This window comes from Micropterus dolomieu, linkage group LG01 (assembly GCF_021292245.1).
Source record: "Micropterus dolomieu isolate WLL.071019.BEF.003 ecotype Adirondacks linkage group LG01, ASM2129224v1, whole genome shotgun sequence".
Lineage (NCBI taxonomy): Eukaryota > Metazoa > Chordata > Actinopteri > Centrarchiformes > Centrarchidae > Micropterus > Micropterus dolomieu.
Window position 1 is genome coordinate 9,078,205 of NC_060150.1, and position 22,579 is coordinate 9,100,783.

The following is a 22,579-nucleotide window of genomic DNA, read 5'->3' on the forward strand; positions in this document are numbered from 1 at the left end:
TGGTAACCTAAATAATTACACGGCCTGTTCTCCCAGAGTGATTAATTATATCTGCGGAAAGGGATTTCTTATTTTAGAGCTCTCCACAGACAAGGGCTGGTGGGGAGAAAGACAAGGGGAAAAGAGGAAGACAAAATACAACGAGGCCCTTATCAAACCTTTCTTGACAGATTTAGGCTGTATGCAAGACTTGCAGAGTAATATCTTTTGCTTGCTGGTCAGCTTGCAAGAGCTGTACTGAGGACATGAAGGATTTAAAATGAATCAATGCTTCACAGTGGGCATAATTAGCTGCATTTGAGGATCTTGACAGGATATTGGGAGAAATGTTATAGTGTTACATATAGCATTTGGGAAGGATTAGTACGTCTCATGCCCATTACTTGACATCATTTCTTCATTTTCCTTATCAGTGGGTACCAGAGTGGCCTTTCTGGAAGTTTTGGGAACATACATGTCTCATTTGGCTGGGAGGGTATTCCCCTCTGCTGCCACATTGGGAACCTGCATTTAGATTTGCTGTGATGCAGTTAAACATGGGGTTGTGAGTTCGGGGTGGGAGGTTGCAGGATGCAAAGCCTGACGGAAATCTTTTAAGACTGAATCATCAGTGGCTTAGCATGTTTCCCATATGGGAAACCCAGATTTGAATCCAGCCATTGTGAATAGCGTCAAATATATAGAATCCACTTATATAGAGGAAGATGGAAGATAAAAATAAATGTTATCCATAACCAACATGACAGTCTTAAATAAGACCATGACGTCGGTCCAAAATGAACAGAATGACCTTTTATGTATATTTGACATAGAGAAGGTGAGTTTAAATTTACTTATGGTTAGAGGGTGAAAACAAAGGCACTGCCAGTCCAGATGGGATTAGCGTTACGGAGTAAAAAATGAAATTACCTGACCCTCCTTAGATAACTAATTCCCCTCCAAAAATACACAAAACCAAGACGCAACTGCTCACAAATTTTATTCACTTATACTCTCCTTGGCGGCAACCTGCAAGAAGCATCTTACACTGATTAATGATATTTGCATAAAAAGTAGCACCCTAGTCTTTTATTTTGTACCCTGCACATCTTGTTTCACTCTTTGCTTTTAATCTATAGAATGCTGCAGTTGTAATATAATATATTTCAATATATTATGCAGAACTTTTATTCTCATTCATCAAGGCGAGGGGAAGGGAGGTTAGGCCAGTGAGTGCAGATCACTGCACAGTGGCACAGAGCATAGATCTCCATCCTCTGGCTCTGCACTGATCCGCCTGGCAAAGGCACATTTAGCACCAGCCCTCTTCAGCTTTCCTAAACGACACATAATCTCGGAAAGCCTGTTAACCATTTCATGGCTGTGGGTGTGCTGGTGATGCAGTCAACCTGCCCATTATGTAGTCAGTGGTCCTATAACTTTCTCCACTCAGATTTTATCCAGTAGTACAGGGTCTCTCCGGTATGCCAAACTGGCTCATGGTACAGAAACAATAGTGTGCTTCTCCTCGTGCCCAATGGGCCATTCTGGCTCAAAGAAGGCTTGCTTGACTCTTTTCTTATGCATCTGTGCTAAGGGGCTGCTCATGCTGAGTATGCAGCAAAAATATAAGCCAATGTCTAACGTAAGGTATCTAAGCATTAGAAAATATTCAACTCTTTTCAACTTGACTGTAGTTTTATTGCTTTTGGCATGCTTTCCAAGAGAATACTCACATTTTTGACAAGGAAACACTTCATCATCTTTGAGTTCCCTTTCCTTTTTATTGCTTACTCATCATTAATGTAGGTTGTCTGTGTATCTTAACATGCACTAGAAACCTTGTCCTGAAATGCTAAATAATGACACTTCTGAACAGTTTCTCAATTGTGCTATAAGTCAGACTCCAAGGAAGATACTTCCTCCTGTGTTGCTCTTCTGTGGCACACAAAGTACTTTTGCAGAATCCTGACATCTCAGAGGTTGAAATGGCATTTATATCAAATCTAGCAATTACAGTGGGACTGGGAGGTTATTCATGTCAAGGATGGGGGGAAAGTTAAATAAAAATCTTTTCAATACATTTATCCTTGTGATTAACTGTTGCAATGGGTGAGTGATTGGTTATCTGAGAGGGGAAGTAAAACCTAAAGCAGCTATACCAATAGCATTGAGTCAAGTGAACACCTGCCATCACAAGACAATTTAAGATTACCAGCTCATCTGGACTGTACATGTTCTTTGTGCCAATCATATTTTTCTCAAAGCACCATAACTGTGTTGCGTGCCGGGAGAGATTATTTGTCACTTAGGCCACACTTTCAAATAAATGAAAAGTGCTTTTGATTATCTTGCATTGGCCCTGTCCAAGAAGGCTCCATCTGGTCTTTGTGTGAGAATTAGACTTTTGCTGATGCAAAGCTGCATTAGACCAGTCAATCATCTCAGGGCCTTTACTAATAATACACTGCCATGCTCAAATTTCCTGTAAACAAATGTAAGCCAAATTAGAGATTGAAAAGTTGTGAATGCGTCCAGTGGTATATCAAAATATAAATCTGTACTGCTGCATTTTCTACCAGTTTTTAATGATTTTACAATGAAATCAAAAATACAGTCGAACAAATCTTTGAAATGTAGAGCTCAATCTTATCTGAAGTCTTGTTAACAAGCAACACCTGGGCAACTTCTGATCCTAACTCATGATTTAATAGAATCTGAATTTAACACAGCCAAATAGTCTAAAGGCATCCCCCCAAAAAGCAGTTGATTTGTCAGTGTATGTACATATTATTTGGGAAAAACTTAAGTGCCGTAAAACTGTGATTAATAACCACGGCTTTTATTAGCTTAAATCAATGAAAATGACTCTGCCTATATTTGGCACAGGTTCTTTTCACACAAAACTGAAATAGGCTGCTATGAAACAGTTTATTTATTTCCAACAGAATATTACTTGTATAAAAATGATCAAATAATATCAAATACACATCATTCATTTGATCTAGCTCTGACAGACGGCTTATGCACTTTTGTAGGCAGCAACGTAACGAAAACAACAACACGGTGCAGGATGAGAGCAGTGTGGCAGAAGTTAGCAGACAGAGAGTAATGGACTTCACATGACAGTATTCTCTACTTGGATTACTTTTTAGGAAAAGCTCATCTGATTCTTTTGATCGGTGGACCCTTACAGACAAAGGAATTATCGGAACGGAGGAATGGACACATTCAGACTTAACAAACACTTCAAAGGTAACGAGAGTCAGCACTTTTTTTTTTTTCATCTCTTGTACCATACCGGTATCACTGGTAAATCTATATGAATTGCACTTTGGCGCTTGTTGTTTCCGTTAAATTAACTGAACAATTGAATTGTGGAGAATCTACCTGATCTAACGATCCATACTGACATATTGATCATACGTTTAAACATTAGGGTAAAATGTGTATTAACGATCTAAGCAGCTTTGAAGCAGCTAAAGCGGGTGACCTGGCAGGGTTTAAGAGGTTTTTATACATCCAAAGAACTTCTATAAAAACCAGACCAGGCGTTTAATCCAGACCTGCATTTATTTGTCAAAATCTATTCCCACACCAGGCCAGTGAACGGGGTAGTTGGCTAGTTGGGCTAGTTGAGCTATTAACTGAAGTTTTACGGTACCTTAATGACCCATCTCACACTTGTAACCTGTTGAATAAATCACTTTAGTCAAATTTCTATGTGTTAGAACCAACCAGATAAGACTAATTGTGTATGTGCTGGCCACCAATTTGTAAAGGTTCTCCTGGAAATAACTTAACTCATCAGTGAATGAATCACTCTTTATATGTATGATTGGTCCTTGCCAATTATATATATAAAGTCACGTTTTGGGGAATCGCAGAGTTTCATTTGCTTTAATGTGAGTGGATATTCCTCATTTTGGCCCTCGAGTCCTGGAAATGATAGACTAGGTACTGAGCTGGAAAGTGAAGGTAGAATGACAGAAGCCTGTTTCACAAAGATATTCAATCCCTTTTTTAGAATGAAGGGTGATGGGGTTCAAGCAAAATAGAAAAAAGATTGAGATGGAGCGTAAAAAAAAAGAGACAGAAAGAAGGCTTAGGTCTTGGCTAAGGCAATGGAAAGATTAGGAAATATGATATATACATTTCAATAAAATGGAGCTTAACCGGTTGAGAATTCATACTGAAGCACAGCATCATGGGATAGCTTCTAAAGAGGTTGTGGAATGCTCATAGTCACAGGGGTTTTCAAACAAGACAGAAACTCTAACTGAAAGTGGAACAAGAGAAGTTGAAGTTGCTTTTTATTTCATTTCATTTATAATAAACTTTATCAAACCCCAAACTGAGTTGTTTACTTACATTTAGTTAAATATTTGGCACGTATCTGCTGGAAAATGTGACAGAAGCTGAGATTAATCAACCATGACAAGAAAATTATTTGCAGTAATGTACACACTCAAATATAAACTGCTGGCCAAGTCTCAAATAATAGCTTGAGAGAGAGGGGATACTGTTATTTAAGCTTCTTGGAGGCTTTTAATATGAAACATCTGTGGAAGAAGTTTTGAGTATCATTGCCGTTTTCTTGATCGCCGTTAAACTGCCCTCAAAGTGGAAGCGACTGGCAATAATTAGTGAATGAAAACAGCATTTCTATCACAAAGAGATACTTGAAGCAGCAGAGTGGTGAGTATGACATGGCTGGTGTTGTATTTGTGCTGTATAAATACTGAATTTATCAATATGAAAGGTAAACATGAAAGACGTTTAAGGGTCGCATTAACAGCAAACAGGAGCAAATCAGAAACATTTTACTTTTTTTGTTTTATTGTTTTTTTTAAATTACCAATACCTAACAATGCGGATTAAAGACGTACTTCTCGTAAAACCCTGTTTTCAAATAAAGGCATGGCACTCTCTGCAGTTGAGGTAAATAAAGGGGATTTTATAACGTATGTGCATTAACAAATGCTGAAAATACTGCTTTTGTGCAATAATAAATTGGTTATTTGTAATAGAGTAGAACAGGATAGACCAGGGAATTTTGACCTATCTCAGAGTTACAAACATGTTTGAGAGTCAGAATTGTAGGAATAAATGCTTTTCTACTTATCCACACTCCACGGCTTTGTGATGCAACACCTCAGTCGGCTCAATGGAGTACTCTGAGTGAGTCAGACGTGTGCGTAGACACTGTGAGCCAGGCCCTGGAGAGAGTTGCGAAACAAGTGCGCGAGATAAAACACCGAATTGAAATTTTTACAATAACCGAGGGTCAAGCAGGGCACGCTTTGTTGGCAGAACAAAAAATAAAGAAAGAGTATCTGAATTTAAAGAAGAAATTGCTTTCATTTTGAGTCTCTCCTCCTCAGCTGATATGAATGAATGAGAACTGTCAGCAGGTCCTGGAACAACATATAAAGCCACAAAGCTTTATTCATGACTTGAATGCTTAATAATCATAATTGTTTTTTTGTGCCATTAAAGCTTTTACAGTGCATTTTTTCCCACAGTTGTTGGTGGCCTTGAGATGCCATTGCCGGTAACATTTTGTTAATACCGTCCATCACTTCTGGCATCAAGAGAGAAAAAGAAAAAAAGAATCTCAGTTTAGCTTGACAAGTGCACTCCATGGAGCAACTCTTCCTCTCTCACTTTCTCAAAGAAAAGATTTTTTTATTTTTAGGCCTCCTGCCTTTGAATCCTCCACCAAGGCCTTGAATGCCAAAGGAACACTTTTAATTCATCAGCGGGGGGACACTGAAGGCTGTTCTGGATCATTGGACAGACAGCGTCTGAAGTCTGAAAGACAGAGAGAGAGAGTGAGGAAGGAGAGGCGGAGAAAGGGAGTGACTGAGTAATTTAAAAAGTCTCCCTCATAGAACGAATAAAGGACTTTGCAAACAGTAGAGCAGAAAGACCTCCACCATTTAATTATCAAGTAATTGTAAAGTCCATAACAACAGAGACCTGGAAGCGGGAGGCGAGGGAAGAGGGACGTCTCCATGAAAATGTAATTAGCTGAATATCATTTCTCCTAACTCTCAGCCACTGTAGAATTTAGGGGGATGAAGAAAGAAAAACACAGACAAGTTCCCTTTTTAAGATAAAACTAAACGCAGTGTCACAGTTTAGATCTTCAGTGACATGGATCAATATGTAATTACCTCTGGGAGGAAGAAACACCTCTCCCCATCTTTTTACTCTCTCCTTAACCCCTCTTTATTACCAGGGAAAGAAACAAAACGGCAGTGATGGAGACTGTAAGGGTGTCCTAACCGATGTATTTCCATTTTTTCTGTTTCAATTAAGAATACAAAGTAGCTTAGGAACAACTAATTTAGCTTTTTTTTTAGTGGTGATACTTCCTGCTATCTGTGATAACTCCAGTGGAGAACAGTACTGGCCTGCAGGGAAGGTTGAAAAATGATGCTTAAGAATGGGGGTGGTAGGTCACTAGTTGCAGTTCAAACTATTGGAACGGGTAGAGGTGGGGGGACATGCACTCTACTCAACTTTAGTGACAACAGTTGCTGCCCTGCAGCACATTACTTATCCTCTGCCTGCTACCAACAAATCCCATTCAAGGAAAAGTACTTCTACTACTGCAGGGGAGATATTTCCTGCTGTAGTCAATATTAACTACACACTAACTAAACTACTTGTTAATATTGTAGGATGTGCTTTTTCCATGCGGTTCTAAATGTTTTAGAGTTTTATGAAGGTTATCTTGACCTGACTAAATAATGAATGTATAGAATGGAGGAGCCATCTTCCACTCGCAGATCTATGTGGGCTCCACATTCAGATTAAGTATGTATCAGCCCTGTCTTACACACTACCAATGTTGCAAAAGCAAATGTGTAAAGATCTCTCCTATGTTAAGGGTGTAAAGACAACACTAGAGGCTTTGTAACTACACTTTAGTTTATAACTAAATGAGCTATTAAGGTTGGTTGCACTGCAATTACTGGGGTCAGAACCAAGACCAGAAACTAGTTTAATTAATAACTAAGGCAAGTAGCCAATCAATAATCAAACATAAGAGTTCCATCGTCATGGTTACTGTGCATATTAGCTTTCTGGCTGGCATTAGCCACTTGGCATCATAGCACATCGTAGTAAGCTAAGTCGAGATTAAAATATCATCTGAATAAATAGGTCTCTACTGGATTACTGTGATACAAAATTACATGCAATTAATGGCAATGCTGTGTGACTGCAAAACTCACCATTGGTGAGTATAATGTGACATTGTTTGATTTACATCTACCATGTGTGACTATTTACTTAGAGAGTTACGTTGTAATGCCCTTGGGGTGCGTGAGCTACCTCTAGGGGGTGTGCGACAGGAAAAATGTAATGGTGGTGTAGTAGCCCTGTGTAACTACAACAATTAGGCCTATTTTTTGTGGAATTTTTCATGAAATAAAAACCTGAATTGAAAACTTTCCTTTGTAAATTAAATTTAAAATTAAAAATGTTATTATTAATAGTTAGGTCACAGGAAATGGCTACTTGCACACCTCTTTCACTCTCCCTCTCTCCCCTCGTTCTCTCTCTCAGGCTGAGCCACCTGTGCTGTACTTACAAATATGGATTGTCTTTTTGTCTCTGTTTATGAGGCTATAACAGGGTGCCATTTGAGAGAAAACAGGGGGGATGTTTCGAAACGTGTTTTTTTTTGTTTGTTTTTTGTGTCGGCTGCCTTCTCTTCAACCTCCTCTCATCCACTGTCTCAACACTGTCCAGTTCCATCCCCAACACAGAGCTGGCCTTTTGAAACCAGCTTGCCCAGTTTGTAAGCGCCACAAGTCGCGATGCCACCTCCTCATCACACCACAGCAAAGCAGATGACACTGGCTGATACAGACTGGTAGAACATCTGCACACGTTGAATGACCTGAGCCTCCTCAGGAAGAACACCCTGCTCTGTCCTTTTCCTGTAGAGGGCCCCGGTGTTGTCTAACCAGTCCATTTTTTCGTTGAGTTGCACCCCTAGGAAATTTGTAGGTGTCGACCATCTCTACTCCATCCCCTCTTATTACAACAGGGGTACGAGGACTCTTGCTGCGTCTGAAGTTGGTTTTTCCTTTGTTGAGATGGAGGTGGTTGCACACCATCCAATGAAGTCTCTGTACTCCTCCTCCCTGTCATCTGTGATACAGAACTTCTGTAGGTGGCTCATTCCCAAGTTGAAGCAAAAGTCAGAAGTGTATAGGGTGAACAGAAACGGTGACAGTACAGTTCCTCGGTGGCTAGTGTTGCTCGCCACCACGACAGGCAGCCATGCAGCGTGTCAGTAAGGTAGTCTGTAATCCAGGCCACCAGGTCCTGGCAGGTGAGTATAAGCTCTGTGAAGCAGGTAGATGATGGCATCGTCCACCCCAATGTCAACCTGATACGCAAATTGCAGAGGGTCCATGCAGTCTCGTACCAGTGGCCTGAGGTGCTGCAGAATCAGTCTCTCAAATGTCTTCATTACATGTGACGTTAGTGCCACAGGCCTAGACTTGGGGAGGTCGCTGGAGTGTCCCTTTTTGGGATCAGGGACGATGTAACTAACTAACTAACTACCAAAACTATGATAATTTTGTGTGTCATACTCTAAACCCAACCACACATGGGATGCAGGAGCCCCAGTGTCCAGTGACCAAGTCCTGTGTTTTAAATGCCCAACTGACGTCCACCCCAACCACCTCCCTATGCGGTGCACACATGTAAACTTCCTGGACTAGAAACAGTGTTGAGAGTGATCCGAGCAGGCCTTCACGGTGCCTCCTTGGCAAAACCATTTAGTAATGTACTTACTGTATGTAACCTGTAATAATGTGCTAGACAGATATATTTGATGTAAACATGATTTTAAGAGAGAGGGTTGTAGTAGATGTAGTGTCGTGACCAATTTAAAAAGGGCAATGATGATTTTCAGTAAAATTTACAGCAAGTGAATTTACTATTCATTGTTACAGAACTTGTGTATTAAGCCATACCATGTTACAGTTGCTCCACCATCCATCTTTTTGTTTTTGGTCTTCTGCATGCTGGCCCCCCTGAAGCTTCCAGCCAGCGGTCACTATGAAACCCCCAGTGACTCCGACCATACTCTCTGCTTAGAAGTGCAATTTGCATGACCCCTTATGCTGCCAAATAGCGATCCAGGGGTCATTGTATTTTTCTCTTTGTCTGAACACACATTGTGTGTGACAGCAAATAGTCAAACCAGCTACTGGTCTTGGAACATCATGACAGCCCCGTCCTCCACCTACCTTCCAGAATAAACAGCTGCTCTGGCCTGATTGTGTCCTGTCAACGGGGACTGAAAGCTACATACTTTGTCTATAGTGTGTCCAACATGACACTCTTTCCAATGGACATATACTGTGTATTCACTAATTCATTTTATTGTTGCTTTCTCTGAGAGAGAGCAGCAGACATAATGAGGGAGCACAAATAAAGAAGCTCAATAATGTAAGAATGGATTTTGGGAGATCCCAAATTAATAATGAGAAAATGCTTCTGGATTTATCAAATGTGGCCCTGGAGGGAGGATGTTCTTTAATACGTTGTGCAGTTTGTAAACCATTAGACAAACACATTATCAACACTGTTGCAGTCACTTGAAATTAAAATGTTTATGAAAAATTGAGAAAATCTGCAAAGGGTAAACCCCAACTGTCTGCAGAGTGTTCTTGATTTCATGGAATTGGACTGAAGTACATTTCACAGAATATTACGTCCATATGTCATTGTTGAGCATCTCAATTCCAAAACCACTGGCATTAATATGCTGCTATCAGCGTTCTGCAACCTTTTATTTAATCAGGTAATCATTAGTTAGGTCAGTCACTTATGTTGTGCGAGTGTGGCGGTCTTCATTCCAGTTCATCCCAAAGGTTTTGGATGGAGTAGAGGTCCAGGCTTAGTAGTGGAAAGTAACCTTTACTTAAGTACTGAGGTGCTTGTTCTTCACTTGAGTATTTACATTTATGGCTCGGGGGTCAAGACAGCAACCATTAAGTGCGACAGCCCCAGAGCAGTCTGGTCAGGGAGATTTGTTGCATCTCTCTCCCTTATTTCCTGTCCTGTCTCTGCTGTCGCTAATAAAGTGCCCATAACAGCACTCAAAATCATCCACTGATATGCTGTATTTACAATGGAAACCATGCAAGGTCATTTAACACTCTGAAAGGAGGCTTTCTGCATAACAAGTACTATACTTTTGATGTTTTTTGGACATTTTGCTCATAGTACTTCTCTACTTCTATGTTCAAAATTCTTCTAAAATTCAAACTGGGAAAATCTGTCTTCACAGGCCTTACTTTGTGCACCCAAACTGCCATAAAGTTGGAAACCTCAAGACCAAAAGAATACAAAAGTATGTGGACTGGGGTATCCACAAACTTTTGGCCATATGGGTAAATGACAATCACAATTCACAATTCTTAATTTATTTTCTATGATTATTTGCTTCACTGAAGTCATATTATATGATATTAAATAGAAGCACAAATTAGTATTTGTCTTTCTTTCTTTATTATTTTTTTTATCTGACCAATGATATACAGTCATTTTTGGGTGACCGAAAACTGGGTGATTTTTAATATTTCACACATCTGAGGGAAACAAAATAGAAAAAAAGCTTCCTTTGTGACACATTTCCGCTTGTATCAAACAAGGTTCCTGCAGTCTCACTGCTATAAATAATGCACACTTTTTGTCAGCATTGTTTGCAAGTATCGTAGGGGTCTCCACATCTTTTTCCCTCTCGCTCCCTCTTACACACTTTTGTTCTGTTTCCTCTTCCACGTGTCAAATAACATGACATTCAAATGCTCAACATGAACCACAATCCCCCTTTAGATCTTCTCCTAAATGATTGAAGTTGACGTTGACTTACGAGGCACATTACTCCCTTCTTTTTATGACGAGTCACTCCTGAGACGTGAGACTGTGGAAGCATGAAAGGGAAGGAACGAGTCATTTTATGCTAATGGCTTCCTCTTGGGGAGGGGAAAGTGGGCTTATGGCGACCTCGCAAGCAGTCAGGAGGGAACGACATGAGCATGGCTCACAAAAAGAACCCCCGCACCCTGAAACGGATGTTACCATACCACCAACACTAGTCTAAATATAAGTCATTGTTTGCTGAAGTATATATAGGCGGAAACGCTGTTATGCATTTTGTCAAAGCTGTATTAATTATTCATCATATTTGTTAAAAACAAACTAATGCTTAAAGGTTCCTTGCTGGGGTTTTTTTGGTGTGTTTTTGGCAGACTGTTTATTTTCAGCGTGAGACAAACAAATGTGCTGAGTCTGTTGTGATTTGTTTGTTTGTTTGTTTTTTTGTGCTTGCATTTACTTAACGGAAACTGAAAGATTCAGGGAGATGTGCATTGAAATTTCTTTCCTCTGCCAGGAATCCAGTACAAGCTGACAGAATGTGGATTCCAAGTGCTGCATAGCCACGGCTGGAGAACTGAACTATTCCCAATACATTTTACACTGCTCGTTGATTATCTGTTAACTGAATACTAAAGTTAGTTGGTCATAAGTCATTGCTGATGTTTATTGCCGTTATTTTTCACTCATTTTATGTTTTTATTCACTTGTGAAGTGTCATGTTTTTTCACTAATAAGCCGTTTAAATTATTAGTTTCAGTAAATATGAAGCTTGAGTCAGAAGGCAATTAGCTTAGCTTTAAGTTTTGGGGAAAACAACTAGCCTGTCTCTGTCCAAAAGTTAACCCCCCCAAGTTATGAGCGCCTCTATAGCTCTAATTAACTAATTGTAAAATCTGCACAAAAACTGAAATGTACAATAGCCTACCTTGCCTAAAATTTCTTCTCTGGGCCTGTTGCAGGAAATGACTGCGCCATTAGAAATGGTTCCCACTACAACACATACAAAAAACTGAAAAACAACTGTGGTTCAGGAGGTAGAGCTGGTCTTCTACCAATGGCAGGTTGGCAGTTTGATCCCCAGCCGCTCCTGTCCACATGTCAAGCCCAAATGGCTCCCATTGGTACCTCGCTGCCATTGGGGTATGAGTGTGTGATTGGGTAAATGAGGCACATTTTAAAGTGCTTTTATCCAAATCACAAAACCAATTAATGCGCTCATTTGTGTAAAACAGTGAATTGATGTTACCATGTGGAGTACATGGCAGTGTCACAATATGATTGCATTTTATTTTTTGGCCTAGAGCAGTGGATCTCAATCTAGCGGACAGCAGACCTGGTGCACATGGCCAGGCGGGGGAAAAGTGAGAGCGCATGGAAAATTGAATGAATGTGATCCACAACCAAACAAGAGTGCCCTGATGCCAGCAAGGGTATCAGCATAGGGAAACAAGATTTATTCAGACAGCAAAACAGCATATACTGTTAAGTCAACGATGGGCAGAATTTTGACAGGGAAGAAAACAGGTGAAGCTCATCGAGCAAACATGTCAGTCAAAAACAATATATGAAGAAGCAGCTCTTGCTCTCAGGTTTACTGTCAATATAGCAGGAGAGACTTGTGTCTTTTGTGTGTATAAACTTTGGCAGTTTGGGCAAAGTGAGAAACATGCATGAAAAAACAGGGAGTTTATGTTCTAATATAAAGTTTTCCCAAAGAAATCCAACTTGGATCGTTTTTGTAATTTAAGCAATACTGTATTAATGATGCTGTATTTATGCCATCTTGTCACTGTAGCACTGACTGTGTAAATTTTTTATTTTTCTAGGCCAAAGGAGTCTTCAGCTTGTTTGGGCTCTCCATCTAGGCCATCAGGGAGTCCACCAGGGGCTAGACAAATCCTGATTCCAGACACACACACATACACACAGACACATGCGAGCTTGGTTCCAGTATGAAGCAAGTTGCTCTGTCAGTGCACCTAGGGGGATAGCTTTAGCCACTAGCCGCCAGTTCCCAAATCCACTGACTGATCCAGTGCCCAGACTGTCAGGCCCTGCCCAGCCACTGCACAATCTTTCAACCTTCGCTTGCTGCTGCGAAGCTTCCAGTACTTCACACTGTGTCTGTAAAACCAGCACAAGGGTGAACTAAAAAGTGGGGAAGGAGGATCGTCTAGCAAAACCTTTAATGTGGCTCGAGAGATCTAACCCGAAGGCAGACTAAATGACAAAGACGCCATTTGATGGAACATCAAGCTGTTTAATCATCAAAGCATGAGGGAACTGGATTTTGGCACCTGAAGCTCCTTCAGAAGAGAATAAAATATTTGCTTTTGTTGTTGAGGTCTAGCTGTGAATATTGGAGCATCTAAACATTGCTAATTGATAGAAAATATTGTTTTGGAGTTTGTGTTTGAAGGTTGGAGCCAACAGTTTCCTTTCTGCTATCTACCCGTTAGAGGAAAAATGTCTGAAGCATCAAAGGTGCTGACATGTCGAGGCAGAGAGTGCTCAAAACCTGCCATCTCCGTCCCGTCTTCTGACTTCCTATTCGAGACATATAAAAGAAATCGGCTTGCTGAATTGATTTGTACATGCTGATATTCTCATTTGTATTTTTTGAATATACTGTAATTATCTTGACTATTTAAATAGAGGGCAAATGGTTCCTCTAGTGACTTGCAAATCCATTATTGCCTGCCTAATTGGCTTGGCAAGCCTCGCCCCCTCTTTCCCTTGCTTGTTCGCTCAAAGATTAAAATCCAGCAGTGATTTTTAATTTGAAATGGAAGAAAGTGCAGTCAAATGATTAGACAGAAATGGGGAAAAAAAAGGAAAATCTTATTTAAGCATTGCACAGCACACAACGTGCATCAGTGAACTTTGCCCCTGATGTCGCAGTATGACAAATTTTATCAATTACTTCAAAAAGCAAAAGACACATTGGGTCTGAAAGCCGTTTCAGTTTCATGTTCTGACTTTTTCTTTCTCACTCAGTCATATGCAAAAAGGTTCTGCATAGGAAACAGCTTTGAAATTCAAAAACAAACCTAAGATTCCTGCACATAGAGGTAATTTTTAAATATTTGCCAGCAAAATGAGTGCAAAGTCAGTGTACATGCAGAAAATAGTCCCAGTCAGTGGGTGTTTAGATTAGTGGTAATAAAAAAAATAGGAGCCTGCCACCTTGTATTCACATGTGTCCTCACATCCACTTCTTTCACCTGTTGTTGTTTTCTACCCTGAGGGGCTTCCATGAAGTGGCAGTTAGTTGTGCTCATTTTAGATTTCATGGAAGTAGTGCACGCAAACCAAAAATATAGCTTTGTGCTTGTGACTTGATTGGAAGAGTTTTCATTTATCCATTGGGGTGTGTATGTGTGTGTGTGTGTGTTTTGCTTTTCTGGCAAGTTTATTGACATGCTTTTTTTAGAGTCTGGATAGAATGGATACATCATGATGCCTTTCATAAACCATTTGACTTTTCTCTCTTAGGGTTTTAGTTATTTTATGATATAATAAGGCAATGTTATCTGTTTTATAACTTCTTTGTTCTAAAGCTATCTCGTAAGAACACCCTTGTAAAACAGATTATTAATAACAATGAAAGATTTTCATGCCTCTGTGTGTTTTCTCTGGGTCCCACAGTCCAGACAAATGCGGGTTAGGTTAATTGGCGACTCTAAATTGCCTGTAGGTGTGAATCTGAGCATGAATGGTCTGTCTCTGTGTGACAGCCCTGTGATTGATTGGTTGACCTGTACAGGGTGTACTCAGCCTCTTGGCCAATGTCAGCTGGGATCAGCTTCAGCAAGGATAAGCTGGTATAGCTAATCAAATAGATGATTGGAAATAGTTATTTTCTAGTGAATGTTAGATGTTAGTGTCTGTACACTAAATATAAAAAAACAGATCTTTGGTTTTACGGAGAGCTAGGTGCACAGACTATTTACTTTCAGGATTCTTGGACATCCTGGAATACGAAACAGGTCCGGCACAACACAAGAGATGTGCAACAACTCCGTTGAATTGGTCAGTTGTGAATAGCCGTGTTTCCATCAACGCGCATTTTGAAGTATCACACTAGAAAAGGTTGATGGAAATAGCAAAATTGGAAGGGAAAAAAAAGAATTTTGCAAAAACGATGGCTTGAGGTGGTTTTTGCCTTTTTCGAAAAACAGTTAATGTGCTAAATGGGAGATGGAAACACTAAATAAGTTCTGACGTAGTGAACGACAGATCAGCTGTTTCCGCTGTCAGCGTCATAACGTGCGGAGACATGGCTGGTAGCAACTTGCCCACTTGAAACACATTCCTGAGGACCTCTCTCCGTTTTTCTAAGATCAAAGGCCCTCAGGTTCATGCGCCTGGTTTTGTTTCTAGTTTGGAACCCATTCGTCTTGTTTATTACAGCCATGTGTAACGTCAACTACTGACGCAACTACGCTTCCCGTAGCCTGGTTTATTTGCTGGATGGAAACATGGCAAGTGTCTTGCCCTGGATGAAAGCTGCCTCCTCTCTAGATGTTTGGATGTGTTGGTTTTCCATCAACTTTAAAAAATATCTGATTCCGAGAGAAGGTCATGCACATTTATGATTTGGGACCCCTATCCAGTCACAATCTGAAAATATGCTCTGCCTAAGCAAATTCTAATGCTTGCATTCCCATCTTGATGGAGAACATTCTTGCAGCATCGCACTATATCCTTGCTTTGCCGTGATTCAAATTGAATCCATATCCTAGCCATTTACTTGGTGGTAGTGGTATTTTTCCCTCTCGCCTTGTTTGTCATTGAAACAGCTTACAAATGACCAGGTCCCAAGTAGTTTTTAAGACAGACAGACACTGTGCATGAGTGCTTTAGTGTTTATAGTGTAGTTGGTAGATTGGAAATCCAAGCTTTTTTATTCAGATCATGTTCCTTGCATCTACCCTTTAAGAGTGGAACTAAATAATGAGCCAAACGTCTTAAAAGCACTGACCTGGATTTAGCTTGCTAATGATTGATTTCTTGACAGGATGATTAACTGACAGATCGGTCAGTTAAACTTGCAAAAGCATACTTTGGTTGCCTGTGTATCAAGGCCTAAAGTGCTCTCATAACCTTAAAAGCCTTCATGCTTGCTGGCTACACTCAAATGAATGGACTTGACTCGGTTATGGTTCACTGCTTTTGTTCCTGCACAGGGAGCTAATAAGTCAATCCCTTCCACTCCTTGATACAGTGAGGATGCACTTATCGCATTGTCAGCAGCTCGTTTCATTAAAGCCCCTGGTTAAGTTTGCATGTTACCGATTCAACATTTTTAAATTACCTTGCTCGCGCTGGCCCGAGCTAAGTCATGGTGAAAAACAAAGGGAAGGGCTCCCTGTGCAACCCCTCATCCTGCTTTGACCATCAATCATGGCTGTCAGAGCAGCTGTGCTCCCGCTCTTTGGTGGGAACTCATGCCAGCGCTCTACATCATGCAGAGCTGTGATGAATGCACAGACTTTTAGAGCTGGTGCCTTTGATGAGAGGTCGTGCCATCGACAGGTAGCATCGGGACAGAGGCGAATGCGGCGGATGTCAAGTGTCATGACTGGGTTGATGCAAAAAAATAAATAAAGTCTCACTCACAGTTGTGGGCATATTGTCTTTCTTATAGCTAGAAATGTATTTTACAGCAATTTAAAAGTTCCCATGACGTGGGATGACATATCCTTACATCATAAATGGTTTTCGATAAGCTAGGCCTGCGTAGACTGCTCTGTCACAGCACAATGCATGCCAGTAAGATTTCCGTCTGAGTTGATCCGAACTTGCTGTGTCGCAATGACACACTTATCTCATGACATCAAGGCCGGGTGGGTGCTGAGGTGAGGTGGATGCTTCAGTTGTTCTCCACTGATTTCAAGACCTCAATGCATGGTGGAAACACCTGGCTGTGCCACATCTGGGAGTTCACTGACTCAGATTTGTGACCATTATGTTTTATGGAACATCTTTGTTAGTCATATTTTGTACTATAAAACTTCATTCTTTTACAGAAAAAAAATTGTTGGCTGGTTGTTTTTATAACCACTTCAAATAGTCCAGACACAATAATAGAACTTTCCTGTTATATAATTCTTGTGAAGGGACAAGCGACTTTTACATTAAGACTCTTAAATTAACATCTATCCAAACATATGAAATGAAAGAAACTTGTGTCTTGTATTGTGCTTTTCCTCTCCCCATGTCTGTCTATTTTGAAGAATATTTTGACAATTGATGTTTGTTTTGGGGTGTTAAGGAGTTTTAGTTTGACAAGGTTTTTAAATGTGAATGTTAATGTCTATGAACAAGACTAGGAGTCAATTCAGTTCAATACAATATGCTTTAATGGCATGAATGTTTGACCAAAGCGGTTTCCAGCAAACTCACAATTTATATTTGATAGTCATTATAGACTTGCTAGCTGCTCCGTGAGGCTACTCTCAGGCACAGAGTGGTGCTTGGAGCTAAATGCTAACACACTCACAATGACAACGCTATCATGCTGATGTTAGGCAGGTATAAAGTCTGCCATGTTTGCCATCTTAGTTTACACTAACATGTTAACATTTGCAGTAATTGGACACACTGAAATTTTGACCTGATGATGGCGCTGGATGAAAAGTTGAAGGAGCACCAAAGTTATTACAAAGCATCCAAAAGGGGATGTTAATGTATGTACCAAGTTTCATGGCAACATTTGTGACATTTAACACAAAACTGCAAATGTCAACCTCGTGGTGGCACTAGAGTAAAGGTCAGGGGATCACCAGATTCACTGGTATTGCCATCTATAGCTAGCATAGCTAAATTATACCGTATTAAAAATCAGGGTTAAGGAATAAACACGTCATGATTATCACAATATATACGGCTACCCTCTCATCTACCACAGAACCTCAGTTCAACATTTATTGGGGATTTAGTAAAAGTTGGGCAGATTGGGCCAATAAATAACATTTTATTCTGTCGGGATCTAATAAATGTTTATGGGACTTCCTGTGTAGGCTCGGAAGGCTGTTGGAAACTGTTCGACTGTTGACTGCAGCTTTTTGTCACCTCCCCCCGGCTGCAAATGCTGCCTCTACAAGCCCTGGAGTTTTCCACAATGTGCAACCATCTGAGATTTTTTTTTTTTCCATTTCTGTTTTGCTGGAGAAATAAGAGTTTCTCATGGTGCTACTCTTTACTTTGTTCAGACATGGCGCATGTTAATGATACTGCTATCTACTCAGTGTCATATTATCTCAAATAAACTGCTGCTTCTAAATGTAAAATGTATGGGGCTTTTATCAAATCTAAAAGCATTCAAGGACTGTCTGTAGGATCAGGATTATTTACCAGTAGATGCATTATATGCCACACATTATTAGTGTTTATATGCATTTCTATGTGTAGTGCAAATTGTATTTGCTTTTATGATAGTTGCATTAAATGTGGCACTGCAAGGACCGAATCAATTTAGTGGCATGATTGGTGGAGTGACACCAGCACAGAGCAATTGGGCGCTTTCACTTTCCCATCCCATCCATCCTTGGTTGTTTCATTAGCCTTCATTCCATTACAGGGCCAAATAGGGCTTCCAGTGTTTAGTCATTGTTTATGTAAAGCAATTTCTCCCAGAGAAATGTTTTGTAATTCCTCACTGCATCTTGTTATCAGCAGAGAAGATGTGCCAGTTGGATTGTACTGTTGAACTAAAATTGTTTTCTAATTCCATATTATCAGCATTTTGAATGGATACTGGCCCCCAAAGACCTGTTCCAGACCTACTGGGTTACGACGGAAATTGCTAGCAGTACCAATTGGCCTCTGGACACATAAGCCAGGATGAGACCTCACAAGTTAATCATAGCACAATGCATGTCACTGTCTCTGCTGACAAAAGAATTTGCCTTCTATTATGGCAGAATATTAAATACACCTCCTGCAGGATCATTGGTCCAAATTGTCAGATTTAGAAATGATATTAAGTGACAGAGTGGAGGTGGCTCAGGCCTTTAGATTATAGCTTTATATGTAAAGTATATTGTTACATAAGGGCACAGTCTATTGCTAACATGATTATAAATCAGGTTCCAAATCTGATATGATTGTGAAAGTTTTATTCAACCTGACCTCATATACTACATCAACAAAGCTCCAGTAGAAGAAATCATGCTTACTGGGTGCATATTTATCCACTTGTATTTACCAGACGCACAAATCAGCACACCAAGCCTCACTCTGAACTCTATTCATCAAAAATAACTATAAAATTAAATTCAATTTCTGGAAGATTTGTTCTAAATATACCATTGTCAAATAAATTACAAAAACAACAAATGGTGCGGTGCTGTATTGTACTGAATATCCCCAGTGAGATGTTTTCTCTTAGACACAATTCATTATTTTCCCTGCCCACTGCTTTTGGCTCTCAGCCTGTCTACCAGAAGGCCTTTTTCTTTTGATATTACAGACGTTGTTTTGGATAGCAATGCCATCACCACTAATTTCACATCTGCATATAAAGATTGAAATGGTTATGTGTTCATGATCATGATCAGCCTGCTTTCCATAACTTGTCAAAGCATGTCATACTTTTCCGTGTCAAATGAGAACAAAAAGTTACTTCTTCATTCCTGTAAAGCATATGATGTGAAGATGGACGCTTGCTCTAAATGCAGTACCTGGACCAAACCTTTGTTCTGATTCATAGTGCTCGTCTGGCACTGTGACACCAGCAGTTGCCAGGCCAAAACTACTAAATCATGCCAATAAGCTGGCAAACATATGCCAAATCAAACATAGAATAAAGCTAAAATAAAAATTTAATGGATTTCAACTATTTGACCTTAGCTTAGGTACACAGTATGCTTTGTATTAGTTAACAGCTATTATGCTAATGGTGGTGAGCCTATAAGACATTTTCTTTTTCATAAGATTGTAAAAAAAAAAAAAAACATCAAGTCAGGTTCATGCAAAAGACGCATGTAAACTCACCATAGCGTGAACTTTCATTTGCATTTAATTACTCAATAATTTGTCCCAGACCTGATTATAATATTATGTGTTTTATGCAGTTGTTATTTGATAATAGCTTTCATCTTTGTATGAAACCATTAGCATGTGCGAAGAAGCGATTCATGTTCATGCACACTCACACACACACACACACACACACAATCACACATAGAAACATCCATTTGTGTGTGTGTGTGTGTGTGTGTGTGTGTGTGTGTGTGTGGATGCCCATGGAAACATTCCCAGACACCAGTGTGCAGACAAACTTTGATACAACAAAGTTATATCTGGAAAACTTGCACACCACCATCATCACCCAGGCGTTACTTTATCAAGGGTATCTACCTCTCCCATCAGCAGTACACAAAGTCGTTTAAGGCAAAAAATAAAAAAAATAAATAAAAAAAGAGAGAGGAAGATTTAGGACAGCTACTCTCCTCTCTTTGATGCCGCTATGCCTCTCAGGGGGAGCCAGCCATGGTCCCTTCCAGAGGGAGGGAGCAAACACCCTGCTGTATTAGTTTCTCCATCGCTGTATTTAGCCGGGGTTCCACAGATACCGATTTGTCCATCCCCACAGGATAGACCACTGTTAATGCGATTACAGAGCTAGAGACTTTAAGATAATTCAATGCGTCTCCACGGCTAATTTCGGTAAGGCGGCATGGATGCCACATCCGCTTATTGTCGCTTCCTACATGCTAAAGAGAGCATAAGAGTTGACTTATTACCACACAATACTGACTAAGTGGGAAATCTCTTTGGACATGGCGGCCCACCATACGCTAGATTTAATTTGATTTTCTGTTCAGGCTTTAGTTAAGTGCTACTAAAGTTTCTTGTCCCACAGCAAAGAGGGCAGCTGTGGCTTTGACTTGATTTTCTCTTTCAACAAGGGGCAAATAAGCCATGATTTGGTGAAATACAGAGCGCTTACAGCAACGTGGCAGCATTGGTAGGCTGGAGTATTTGGTGCAGAACTGGATTAAGCCTAATCCTACAGTACATTAATTTCTTGCAATGCAGATCTCTTGTAAATGTGTGTTTTCTGGTAGTATAGGCTTAATCCATGCATTCAGAAGTGTGCAAAAAAAAGATATGAGGTGTAGGGATGAATATTTGCTTGACCTCACTTGTCTGATGCAACTTTAATACCCACTCTGCTAAGTTAAAAATCTTCATGAGGAATGTGTATCATTATGAGCTGATACAGACCAAGTCCCTCAAATCAGAGGCTATAAATGAAAAGATTCTTTTGTTTGGGCATATCACATTGTTAAAGCAGGTACGCCGATTAAACAATGTGTTGCTAATAAGTAAATGTATTCAAGCAGTGCCTAGAGCTCTGCGATCATTTGAAGGCTAGCTGTGCCAACACATATCTTTCCCGACTGAATAATAATAATAGTGTCAGGACAGCATCTGCTTCTCACTTCTCTCCAAACACTCGTTGAGAAGAATCAGTATAACTACATTATAATCACAAAAAGAAAAGCTCCGACGTATCCAGTTGTGACGTTCAAAAGCATGGAAATAAGACGCCCAGCTCGGTGCAAAATAGCTAAGGCTCTGAGTGACAAATCAAATGTTGCTGCTGCTGAATTAAAATACACTGACTTACAAAGTGCAGCCTGGAAATACAAGCCTGCCAAGATGCCTTTTTCATCATTGTGCTGCCCTCTACGGGTCTTTTTCCAGCCTACCCCCCTCCTCCTCCCCGTCACTCCCTCCCCTCCACCCTACCTTCTCCACATTACCATACCCCCTTAAAGAGTATTGCAGGCATTAAATTGCTTTTCATTTCCGCGCTGTGACAGTCCTGACATTGGGGGATTTATGCATTTTTACGAATGATTTCCAGTCATCCTATCATAATTGTTTAATAATATGTCCGTCGCTGTAGGAGATGCGCTGGTTTGCACCAACCAAGATCAAGTTCCACTAGTTGAAACGTTGGTGGGAAGATAAAGCTTGTGTGTATGCATAGGATATCTTAGGAGCAATGCAGGACTGGAGAAAAGAGGATCGGATTCTTGCATCCAAGGCAAAAGCTGGAGGAACATATCCACTGATCTCCGGTCGATTTGGACGGTGTGGCAATTGAAATAAAGAGACCTTGGGCAGATCTATACATAAACTGGTACAAGCCGCACCACTGGCAGCAGACAAGGGGATTCGTGCCTCTCTCATCCGCTTCGTCAGTGCGCATGGATGAAAGTCACTGTTAAAATGCATGCGGCAAGTCTTGTCTGATGTGGGATTATCGAGTTTTTATTCGCCCCCTTTTCTTTACCATGTTCGAACTTTGGTTCTGGCTCTTTTTCCGAGATGATACTGCTAATTTCAGTCGCCGCTGGAAGAACACAGGATCCCGCTTTGCCGCGCCGGCTGTCACGTTTTTGGCCTGAATGAGACTGTATATGTGCTCGTCGATGCCTGGTTTATGGAGCTAAACACCGAGGAGACTTGACTTTAAGGATTTTGTTTTCTTTTTTTTTTTTTTGACAACCGACGAAAGGCGGACGGTGAAATCACGAAACCCATGTTTTCACAGAGGTGGGAGAAAAAAGAAGTGGCACATCCGTGATTTTCGGGATGCTTTGGCGTTTACCAGGATCCGAACGGTAAGAGGACAATGATTTTTTTCTGCCCCCCCCCC